The sequence below is a fragment of the Sus scrofa genome, chromosome 1 (genome assembly GCF_000003025.6).
Source record: "Sus scrofa isolate TJ Tabasco breed Duroc chromosome 1, Sscrofa11.1, whole genome shotgun sequence".
Taxonomy (NCBI): Eukaryota; Metazoa; Chordata; class Mammalia; order Artiodactyla; family Suidae; genus Sus; species Sus scrofa.
The window spans coordinates 42,811,401-42,823,912 of record NC_010443.5 but is presented as its reverse complement, the minus strand read 5'-3'; the positions used below and the strand labels follow the sequence as shown (position 1 = coordinate 42,823,912).

Sequence of the window (12,512 nt, the reverse complement as noted above, 5' to 3'; positions counted from 1 at the left end):
GAAGGGCATTCCTGAAGGCTTCAGTGGAAGAATATAAGCACAGACACAGGCAAGTGGGGGCCTGCAGAAGAAAGGAAATAGGTGAGCTTGCTTGTCAAAAGCAAAGGAGAACACTGGTACCTAACATACACAGCGTGGGCCATAGCAGGAGGGGCCATAAATATAAGGCTAAGGATTTTATTCAGTTACAATGGAAAAATATTGAAAGTCCTTGAGCAGCCAGTTTACTTGAGCAGAACTATGCTTTAGGGAGATTAATTGGGTGACATCCAGTCGCAGTTTTAGGTCCAAAGAAAAGCACTGAGTTAATTCATTGAAGGAAGGACTGTTTCAGCTTTCCTTGCTCCAGCTGTGGCAGCAAGCGGGTAGCCTGTCCTTTCTCCTTGCCATACGGCATGACTGAGTGCAATGGGTTGGGGACTTACTATTTCCTTCTGCCTCTTCCTCAAACAGGGGAAATATGAGAAAGGCTAAGAGAGCCCTGGAAAGCAGGGGAAACGGAAGAAAAGTCCTCTGCCAGCAAGGGAAAGCATTCCTTAGAGCCACTGTCCAAGTCTTGTGTGGCTTCTCCAAAGGGGAGGGTTCCAGTCTATACGCCCTGCCCAAAGACCTGAGCTTCTGCACAGAGACATCCAGGCACAGAGGATTCCAAACTAGAGATAATCCAGCAATACAAATGTGGACACTATTTCTAAAGTCCTACTCTTTCGGAATCTAACTGTTTGTAATGAAACTCAAGAAAACCATAATGAGTTTTCAGTTACAAATCTGGTTGACAGTCAAGATAAACCAGTATTCTTCTGATACAAATGGACACAGACCTCTGTAATAAATAAGGCACTAAAAAATAGGGGTATCATTTTTTTCCCACAAATTATTAGTATCACTCTCTTAAATTTTAACCTCTCTGAGCTCTAGTAAATTTTCCTGTGTAATAAAAAAAAATCACCAATTAAAAAAAAGACAATTTCTGGAATCAACAATGAACAGTGACTAGAAGATGAGGAGAGAGAAAAATATACCAAAAGGCATGTTCTTCCTTTCCTGTCTCTGTCCTATCTTAGAGAATTCCAAGTTCTCTTTTGCTATAAGGGATTATCCAATTGCTGCCCAGCCATCTGCTAACTTTCTAGTTTCCACCCAACTTTTAAAACTGTTAATTAATTAACTCCTTTTCAAGAGATTTACATAAGATGGAATTCAGACTTGTAATTAAAACACCACCATGGATATTATAACCATACGGCATGGGAGTTAAGGGCTCAGGCTTTGAAGACACAATGCCTACATTTGAATTTCAGTTCTACTTTTTTGAATTGGGTAATCTTGGGCAAATTGCTTAATCTACCTGTGTCTAAACATCCCCATCTATAAAATGGGGATAAAGATAACATTTGCTACTTTAAAGGTTGTGGGAAGAAATGAGTGAATTATTATATTTAATGACCTTAGAACACATGGTTATCAGCCTAAAAGGTTAGTGGTAATGGCAATGGTATTTCCCCAAGAACTTTCCCTACTGCCTGAAATTCTTTTTCGTCTTGTCTTTAATCCAACTGCTGTTTTTTTATGTTCTACTCGGGTTCCCTATACATGTGTTTGTGTGTGTGCGCGTGCGTGCATGCGTGTGTACACATAAGTATGCCTCCCCAAACCTCAGACACATACTCTTAATCACAGGCATTCATTCTCAAGAGCTAAACCCTCGGTTTCACCACCATTTGCATTACTTTTCATTTTGGCTTTATTTCTGCACTTATACACTCACATCACAATCTGGGCATCTTGCTGTCTTTTGAAACTTAACACGTCCAAGGTGAAATCCATCATTAATGTCCAAGGCAAATTTCCCCAGTTCTATCACTGACACTACTGTTCAGCCAGTCCCTGGGGCTCAAGAGAGCATCCACTTTGACTTTTGATTTACCACTCTTCAGTTATTAAGCATCGACATTAAAGTTTGAGGAAACACCTCAAATGCAGCCCATTTCCTTTCTGTGATATGAACATAATAGTCCATATTTCCATCACCAGGTACAATGAAGGTACACAACAGCAAAGAAGATCCTTCTACCTAGTCTTCAATTCTCCAGGATTTCCCCTTCTGTCTCCATTAGGCTGTATCTACATTACCAAATTTCTCTTTTTACCAATTTTCTTATTCAAGAAACCACAATGATTCTCTCTGTTGTCTAAAACATCAAATCAGAACAGATCTATGGTCTTTTCAATGACCTCTATGAGTCAAACCATCTATTATCTCTGTTCTTTCAAAGATCATTCTGGCTCCAACTTGAGTCTTCAGGGTCTCAAATACTCATTCAAGTTCAGTCCACTTTAGCACCTTTCTTAAAAAATGTTTTTCCCCTCAGATTCACTGAGATATAATTGACATATAAATTTGTGTAAATTTAAGGTGTACAACATGTTGATTTGATAACGTATATACTGCAAAATGATTACCACAGTTAGCACTTCCATTTTCTTGCATAATTACATTTTGTGGGTGTGTCATGCCTTCTTTACACAGTTAGCTCATTCTGAAACACCCTGTTCTGCCTCCTGTTGGCCAATCCAAATGCACCCATTCTCCAAAGCCCTGGTCAAGTCCAATTCCAGGCAAAGATCTTTGCCTTCTTTGAACTTCTGCACTGACAACAGGCATCACGCAGCACAGCATCTGATTATAAAAGATGAGATCCAGATTTCTAAATGTCTTCTTGTGTTACTCTCCTGTATCCCAAAGTAGTTTTCTTTTCTTTAAAAGTAGAGAAAAAATTTTCATTTCTCCTTCACTGCCTATTACACATATCCAACCCAGATTTGGTCCTTTTGAATTAATTATTGGTATCACCACAGTATGCCTATGAATAGGAGGTGGGAAGATATTTATAATCTCAGTTAACAGATAGGAAACAGCAACCCTTCCCATCTCAAGGTTTCAGCCTTTGCTGTTTCCTCTCGCTGCAATGCCCTTTCTCTACCACTTTGCATGCCTCTTTGCCTACCTCTTAACTTCAGGAATCTGCCTAAATGTCCATTTGAAGAGAGGTCTTTCTTAACAACCCCACATAAAGTTGGCCATTCTTATTTATTGTTTATCATATCACCTTGTTTATTTCCATCCTACTCTTCATCACATCCTAATTATCTTACTTGCTTAGTTGTTATCTGCTTGGCAACCTCACTAGACATAAGCTTCATGAGGGGAGGGACCTTGTCTTTTTGTTGCTGTATGTATGCACCTAGTATCCAGCAAAGTAGCTGGTATTCAATAAATGTTCATTCAATAAATGAATGAATGAATTAAATATTAATAAATAGACCTGGAGCACTGTAATGAGAAAACACTAACATTCTAGTATGTGCAAAGTGTTCTATCCTATTCCACTGGCTTCCATTGTCTGCAAATAATTATATCAAGCATTCTGGAGTCTCAAGCTTGGGCACAATTACAAAACAGTTTTTGGATGAAAACATTAATTAACTTATTGATGCTTTAAATGAAATCATACCTAAGTCTAAATCAATTCCAATTCTTAAAGTCTGATTTACTACCTCCTCTTGAGACATGGAGAGAGGTTAGTTACTTGGAGCAGGAATCCAGATTCTCAAAAAGAACATCTCTCTACCCAGAATGGGGAGTAGTAAAATTCCAAAATATCTTACAAAGTTAATATTGTTAAAATAAGGAAGGCAAAATGTCACGATCATTCTAAAAGGCAGCTAAGTTTTAACTAGTATGTCTTAGATAATGTGCTCAAAAGCAAATGATTATAAAAAGCACTGGTCCTTCAGTGTTCCTTCAAGTGGGGCAGGGCATTTTGGAGGGGGCACTGGATGTGGGCCAGCACTTGGATCCTAGGATTGGCTCCACTACTACTGACCTGGGCCCCCACTTAACTTTTCTGGTTCTTAGTTTTCCCAGTGAAATGGGAAAGCAGGGCTGATCATTTCAAGTTTTGATTTATTCCTGAAAACAAAACAAAACAAAGCTAGCACTCAGAAGTCACAAAGCTAGTACTAAAATGAGACTGGCAAAAAGGCAAAACTATCATAATTTTTTATAAAGATAGAAAGTGTTAATTTGCCATCCAATTCTTAGTCAATCTCAGTTTCCATGGCTTGTTAATACTTATATTTGGTAGGGAGGATTTTATAAAGTTAATTAAGAAAGCAAGATGAAAAATGACAGGTGATAAGATGTAATCCATGCTAACAGAAGACATATTCTTTTTTTTTTTTAATGAACATTAAAAGGAAACAGGGTTTGTATTTCCTGTTGTGGCCCAACAGGTTAAGAATCTGACTAGTATCAATGAGGATGCAGGTTCAGTCCCTGACCTCACTCAAGGGGTTAAGGATCTGGCGTTGCTGAGGTGGCTTGGATCCGATGTGGGGTTGCTGTGGCTGTGGTGTAGGCTATGAAATGTTCTATCCTATTCCACTAGGCTATTGACCTTGGCCTGGGAAATACCATATGCTACAGGTATGGCCATAAAAAGCAAAAACAAACAAACAACAAACCCAAAAAACAAAAACAAAAAAACTAAACAGAGTTTTCTGTGCAACTTGGACCAACCAGCTTGAAGTGGGCAGACATCTAATGACCAAAAGGAATCTTCAACAAGATTCCCTATTATAGAGATTCTGATTACTTTCATATCAAAAATCACAACTAATAAAATGTTTTGAAAGAAGGATGGTAAAATATGATGAAATAGTTTCTAAAATAATCTTTCAAGCACATAACTTACAAATAGGTTTAAATAGAAATTTTTATGGTCTAAAGTTAAAAATTTCAAAATAACTACATCCAGACTGTATCTTTTCATTATACTTAAATAACATCATCACAGTCTTACTGCTGTTTTTAGCCAAAAGTTTAAAAAACTTGAGATTTTAGAACCTATCAAAAAAAAATTTATCTTTTTACTTTACCCTCACACATAGGATTAGACAAGGCTGCAAACAAGATATATGGCTTTCTTTGCCTTTCTAGTTTGCAGATCCCTGAAGAACTGTACAAGAATATTTATACACTAGAGCAAAGAGTAGGCAAAGAAAAAATGAATAAGAACAGACAGCTCTGGAACGAACCAGTTTCAGTTCAGACATGCTTCCGTCTGAAATTTACAATTAATATCAAAGTCTTTCTTCACATGCTTATGCTGAAAACTTCACTGTTAAAAGATCAAACACTAATTCCCCATTAGTACAAGCAGAGTTTACCTATTACTCATTTTTGCTACATAAAGCTTTCAGCACAAGATGCTGTAGATATGATAAATATCTTTGGCTGAAAATAACTAAAAAATAACCCATATACTGTTAGCTGAGTTGATTAATGCACATAACATGGGTTATTTCAGTCAAATTTAATCACCCAACCAATAAGTACCTATTCAGCTACTCTGGCTTTTCAATTTAGAGTGAAACTTTGAAAGCTTTAAATATTTGAATAAGGATAAATAAAAATAGTTCATCCAGGAGAAATTTAGAGCTGGAAGGGACATCAAAAGTCATCTAGTTACTAAATTTTGGTTTACAGATGAGGTAACTGAGGTTCAGGGAAGCCTTTATTCCCTTAATTAAATGCTCCAATGTGGGATGGTTTGATGACAGCTATAGCCCAGGGAATGCCAGCTTCAGGCCGTTTCAGATACACATAATTCTTCTGATCTGGAGGGAAATCCCTTGGGAGTACCTTACATGTAGTGTGCACACATCTTTCACGGCCTCTTTCTAATCTTTCCATTCTCTCGCTAATGAATCAAAACCCCAAACTGAAGATTTTCTAAAGTAAAATAATTACTTGTTATACTTGTCAAATTATGCTATGAACTTCATTTCTTAAATTTATAAATTCAACTAGATGAAAACTTTTGTCAACTGTTTTGTTTTTCTTTCCTGTGCTTGAGTACAATTCAGTTTTTAGCCTCTAAGCCATTAGATGAAGAGAGAAGTCTTAATTTCCCTGAAAAATTAAAGTGCTAACATCTCCCTAACTTGTGTATTCAAAATAACAAGGACATGTATGTTAACCTGCCAGTAGCCATAGGTCACAACCAAGAAGAATCGATATAACTTAGACTTGAGTTCCTAATATATGAAAGCACAAAGTTTGCATGAAAAATAAAACTTCTGGTGGTGTTCCCGTTGTGGCTCAGTGGTTAACAAATCCGACTAGGAACCACGAGGTTGTGGGTTCGATCCCTGGCCTTGCTCAGTGGGTTAAGGATCCGGTGTTGCTGTGAGCTGTGGTATAAGTCGCAGATGTGGCTCGGATCTGGTGTTGCTGTGGCTGTGGCGTAGGCTGACGGTTACAGCTCCGATTAAACCCCTAGCCTGGGAACATCCATATGCCATGGGTGCAGCCCTAGAAAAGATCAAAAAAAAAAAAAAAAAAAAAAAAAGAGGCTTGAGAAGTCCTAAGAGGAATTTTCTTGTGATGTAGCAGGTCAAGATCTGGCATTGTCAGGGCAGCAGCTTGGGTCACTACTGTGGCACAGGTTTGATCCTTGGCCTAGGAACTTCCACATGCCACAGGTGAGGCCAAAAAAAAAAAACAAAAAAAACCCAAAAAAACTTCTGGTAAGTACAATTCAAAAAAATCTAGATGTAGAATGCTCTTAGTGAACAGGGATTTTAGATTTAAACTAGCTTTTCAAAGGTATTTATTCTCATGAACAAATTAAAAGCTAGTGAAACTTTTTAAAAGATTGCTTTCTACTATCCCTTAGTCAAAATGAATAAATGTTGATAAGGAAGTGAGTAACACTGCATCCTGATACTGATTTTTTCCCCCTGAGGGTTCAATGTCACTCCCCAGCTCCTAAGTGGGGAAAATTTTTATAAAGTTAAGAGGGCACGATGAAAAATGGGGAGAATTTCAGGCTATTGTTCAAGGGACTTATCACCAGCATCCATGTGGGCAGAAAGCACCTACTCCTGGAAGTGGTCCTGCATTTTCCCCTGAAGCATAAGCCAGAGTCAAGGTGGCCTGGTACAGGCACACTGAACAGGGCCTCAATCCTAGTTCAAGGTCTATCACTCATCAGTTCTGCCACTATAAAGATGAGTCATTTCACTTCTCTAATCTTCTTTCTTGTACAATGAGGGCACTAGATAAGACACTTTCTCAAGTACTTTTCTCCTCCATAGCAAATGGTTTTAAGACTTAAGAACTACTTACTACAAGTTTCCCAATGTAATAAGGGCTATAAGGCAGGTATCAGAAAAATTAAGATCCTTGATCTCAAGGAACTTACAACCAGCAAGGCAAGTCAGCCGCATAAAATTATATAAGCATAAAATACACACCAAAAAATAACAATGTGAAAACATATACACAGAGAATAAATTGAGTGATATAGGTGGTAACCATGGGGATAAAACAAAAAAAGAGACAGAGTTAGGTTGTAGGGAGAGTAATACTGCAGAGGTGGTACTTATGTGGGTGCAGATGTATGTTTTTCTTTGGGGGGATGAGTATGTACACATTTATGTACACTTTGAATTAATATGGTGGAGGACAGGCGATACGCAAAAAGGGAGAGCAAGGAGCCTGGCAGAGAGCAGGGTAGAGATAGGTTAATAACATCTAGAAAATGGTAAGAAAAAAACAGATGAAAGAAGGCAAGCTAATGGCTTTAACCATCAGGGACAGAAGTTAAAGGGTTGGTTAAAAGAGCTCATTAGTTGGGTCAAGAAAGTCCCAACTTAGGATCTTGGTGCCCCCACTCCCACTAATTTATCAGTGAAAAGATGTCTTGATCTTCAAGGTTTTGAGAGACAGGGAAGGGGGAAAGGCAGTGGTTCTCATTGGTCATGGAACTTTTCTCAGTTGTAAGGGCACAGATACACAAATAACAACAAGAAACATTATATTGACAATCTGAAGAAGGACCTTGAGCAATACATTAGGGTCCTTTCTTTTTTTTTCTTTTTTTTATATAATGGTTTTTATTTTTTTCCATTATAGCTGGTCCTTTAAAATAATATTTCCTCAAGAAGAAAGTATACATGCTGTAGAGATAAATGGGGTAGAGGTCAGGCTAGGAAAAAGGTAGTAGTGTGATAATAGAAAGTTATATCTCCTTCTTCATGTACATCGATATGAAAGTTAAAAATGCACAGAAAAGGAGAGGAAAACCAATGGCTAGACAGTTCTCACGCTTAGAATTATCATTAGGGGTACCACACATTGTGTTATCTTAGATGTTCTAACACCTAAAGCACTAGCTCAAGAACAGTAAGTAAATAACAGCATAATAGTCCAAGCCATCATACAAAGCTTAAAGATGGGGTTTTGAGCTAATCATTCTATTTCAATTTAAGTTTAAAAAATGGGCAAATTGCCAGCATAATGATTTGAAAATATGCAGTTTATTGTTAATAGTATTTAATGTTAGGTAAGTATGCCATAGTTTCTGAACATATGTTTCACATAATATTATCTTTTTTTTTTTTAAGAAAACATAACACCCCCTACAGACTAGGGAATTATGAAAACATACCCCTTATTTGGTTATTATTTCTAACAGAATTTGTGGGAACCACTACTTAAAGGTTGTGAATATGTGATATCATAGAGCTAAAACTGAGACTGCTTTGTTTACTATTATATTTGCAGGCAAACATCACAAATTATTTGAAATATACAAAATCCAGGCTTAGAAACCTTCATTAAAAAGAAAGATAAGAGGAAGAAAATGACAGCCTCATCTATGCAAGGATATTGTGATGTTCTAGCATTTCTGAGTGATGAGGCGTTCTCTGCTGGTGAATTTTACCAGATACTGAATCTCATCTCTAAAGAGCATTGGAATATTTATAGTTTAACCTTTTTATTTGTATTGGTTTTAAAAACATGTTGATGTGTTCTTTTGATTTAGGGCAACGGACATGAATCCTGTCTTGGTGACTCAGCATCAGCATCACATGCAGACACTGTGCTGGGGCTGGGAGATCCACTTCCTGGTCATCAGCAGACTTGGGAACTCAACCCCCTCTTTGCCTCAGTTTCTAAATACTGAATAGGGATCATTCTCCAAGTCGCAAGATGATTATATGTGATATTTTAAATGCAAAAGTGCTTTTTAAAGAGCACACTAGTTATATCATCATCATTACTTTTCCCTCAGGAATAATTTAAGCATGTCAGGCTTTTTGTCCATACACTAAATGGTCCCAAAACTGCTGAGCTTTTACATCTGCTTTCTATAGTCCTACTGTTTTTTCCTGTTGTTAGCTATCTGTTAATTACAGTGAAGACTTCTTGCTATTGTAGTGTATTTGCTCTCCTTCTGAACTGTAGACTAATTTTGCAAACAGTTGTTTGGACCAGGGCCTTGAGGATAAGTCAGATATGTCTTCCAGGTCCTTAAGCTAGGTATGAGCTTCAGGAAATGTGCCCTCTTTTTTGTTAGATGACTCTATAGGTATGAAAAAGCACTGAATTAGTATATTCTTTAGGAGTAAGAGTTTGCAAGTTTACAGAGTAAACTAAATACCTATGTCTACATAGGTTTTGTTTGCCTTTTATAAAATGCAAAATGTAAGCCACTCCTTTTTCATTCTATCTAAAGTAAATGTAAACCAATATGGTTATGCATCTATTCCCATTACAAGTTTTTTTTTTATTTCTGTATCACCTTCCTTTATTTATACACTGACCTCCAAAGTGCCTTTGGACATAGAGTTCATGATTTCATATATTGGTTGATGGATGAACATTTTAGGTTGTCAAAGGGTGATGTTGCTGAACACAAAATTTGGCAGAAGTACTATTTTTGTCTTATGTTTTTTGCTCCCCCCCCATGACCCAGGCAAGTTCATTAACCTCTCTTAGCCTCAGTTTCCTCATCTACAAAATAGAGAAATATACTTTTGCACTTCAGAAGTCAGAAAATTTCTCTTTTCTTTGTTCTTTTTTCCAATGCCAAAATTAAAAAGTTTAATTTTCTTATTATAAAATGAATACAGTCTCATTATGTAAAAATCATAAAATTAGACAGAGACAAAAAATATAGAGCCCCACTAATTCTCTCCACCCAAAAACAATTTTTGTTAACACCGTATTTATCTTCTAAATGGTATTGATTGCCTTTCTTTTGAAAAATGGCATCTTTCCATATATACTATTTTGTAATGCTTTAAATCCACCTCCAGCAACTTAATCTACATTAAATACATCACTCTATATCTGAGGTCAGCAAACATTTTTCTGTAGAGGGTCAGGTGGTAAGTATTTTAGGCTTTGCCAGACACATTCTCTTTTCCTCATGGTTTTTGACTTTTTTTTTCTTTTATAATGCTTTAAAATGTAAAACCATTCTTAGCTTTGGTAGTACAAAAACAGATCTCAGAATGAATTTTTGCTATAGTATGCTGACCCTGGTCTTACACCAATGGATACATTTCTGTAACATCTTTTTTCAAACAGCTATATAGTATACCAGTATGGACATGTCAGAACCTAGTTACCAGTACCCTATTATTTGACACTTCCATTTCCACTGTCTTTATGTTGCAAATAGTGGTGAATAAACATCTCTATACATACTAATCTGTATGTATGACTCTTTCCTTGGGTTGAATGTTTGAAAATGTAATTTCTGGTCAGAGGTCATTCACTCATTCACTAACTGTAGCTGTAGGGTCAAAGCAGCCATAGGCAAAATATAAATGAGAAGATGTGTCTGTGGCTTGCCAACTACTGGATCATATTAACTTGACTGAAAGCATCTTAAATGTTTTTCATTTAAATTAAGAGATTTTAAAATATATTCATATATCCAATTTCATGAAAACACTACCATGTTTTTAATAGATTAGAGTTATATTCTTACAGTCCCATAAATAATTCCATGAAATGATGCCTTGTACTAATAACAATCACCATCAGAATGCAAAATGTCATATAATTCAACACTTTTCTTATTAGAAGAGTTTTGAATATATCAAATTGAAATAATTTGGGGTACATTTCCTCTTTAAAATAGAGGCATAGATAATAAGTAACATGAAATGTAATTTATCTTGTCAATTATGGCCACTCATACTTTCTGAATGCTTTTTAAAGCAATTTCACACATGCATACTTCAACATGGTTTAAACTTTCTAAATTATAAGCTCTCAAAAAGGAACCCGTTCTATAATTCTGACCTTTTAAATATGTCAATTCATTTATTCGACAAATATGTATTGAGTACCCCTGAGTGAACTACATGCCAAGGTGTAGAAGGCACTCGGAATACATAAGTAAACAAGACAGTTGTGGTCAATGACTCATAATAGCACTTGTTTTTGAGGTGTGACAGTGAAAAAATATTCAGAGTAGTATCTTATGATATACAGGGAAGGCTCAAGTAAACATTTCTCCAAAAGGAAAACAAAGATAAATATGATACTGTTGTAGTACTGCACAGGATAAGCAGACAAGTCTTTGCTATTAGTCTGACCATGTAAAACTGGCAAAGTAGTTTGATATACAGAAAAACAACTACACAAAACTGTCAGGAAAGTTATCATTTAGGTGTTCCTGAAGATCTTAATTTCAGCTTTAGATGAAAGACTACCTCCAATATGATCTATGTACATCATATGTAAATTTATTTTGTGTCTGTGTGACTAGGCAACATCATAAAGGTTGTCATTCATACGGGAATCACCTGCAGCACTTAACGGATGACCTATTAGATCTGTTAAGAACAGACTTCAAGGGAGTTCCCGTTGTTGCTTAGCTGTAATAAAACCGACTAGTATCCACGAGGATGTAGGTTCCGTCCCTGGCCTTGCTCAGTGGGTTAAGGATCTGGCTTTGCTATGGCTGTGGTGTAGGCCAGCAGCTACAGCTCCAATTTGATCCCTAACCTGGGAACTTCCATATGCCACAAGTGAGGCCCTAAAAAAAGGAAAAAAAAAAAAAAAAAAAAAAGGAACTGACTTCAATAGAAAGCACTGGAATAGTCCTTAAAAACAAACCAAAAAAACCCCTCATGGACAGAGAAAGAAATACTGCAGGATATCACTTAAACGTGGAATTTTAAAAAAGCAAAACTGTCACTATATGCAGATGACATGATACTATACCTAGAGAACCCTAAGGACTTAACCCAAAAACTACTTGAACTGATTAATAAATTCAGCAAAGTAGCAGGACATAAGATTAACATTCAGAAGTCAGTCGCATTTCTGTATACCAGCAATGAAATATTAGAAAAGAAATACAAAAATACGATACCTTTTAAAATTACACCTCACAAAATCAAATACCTCAGAATACACCTGACCAAGGAGGTAAAGGACCTATATGCCGAGAACTATAAAACTTTAATCAGAGAAATCAAAGAAGATATAAAGAAATGGAAAGATATTCCATGTTCCTGGATTAGAAAAATCAATATTGTAAAAATGGCCATACTACCCAAAGCAATCTACAGATTCAATGCAATCCCTATCAAATTACCCATGACATTTTTCACAGAACTAGAACAAACAATCCAAA

At 36.5% G+C, this 12,512-nt stretch overlaps 1 protein-coding gene across 2 annotated transcripts in view; it reads right to left on the bottom strand.

The window, feature by feature from the left end:
- The window catches only part of MAN1A1 (mannosidase alpha class 1A member 1), a 166,569-nt gene that overhangs the window by 72,378 nt on the left and 81,679 nt on the right, over window positions 1-12,512 (bottom strand).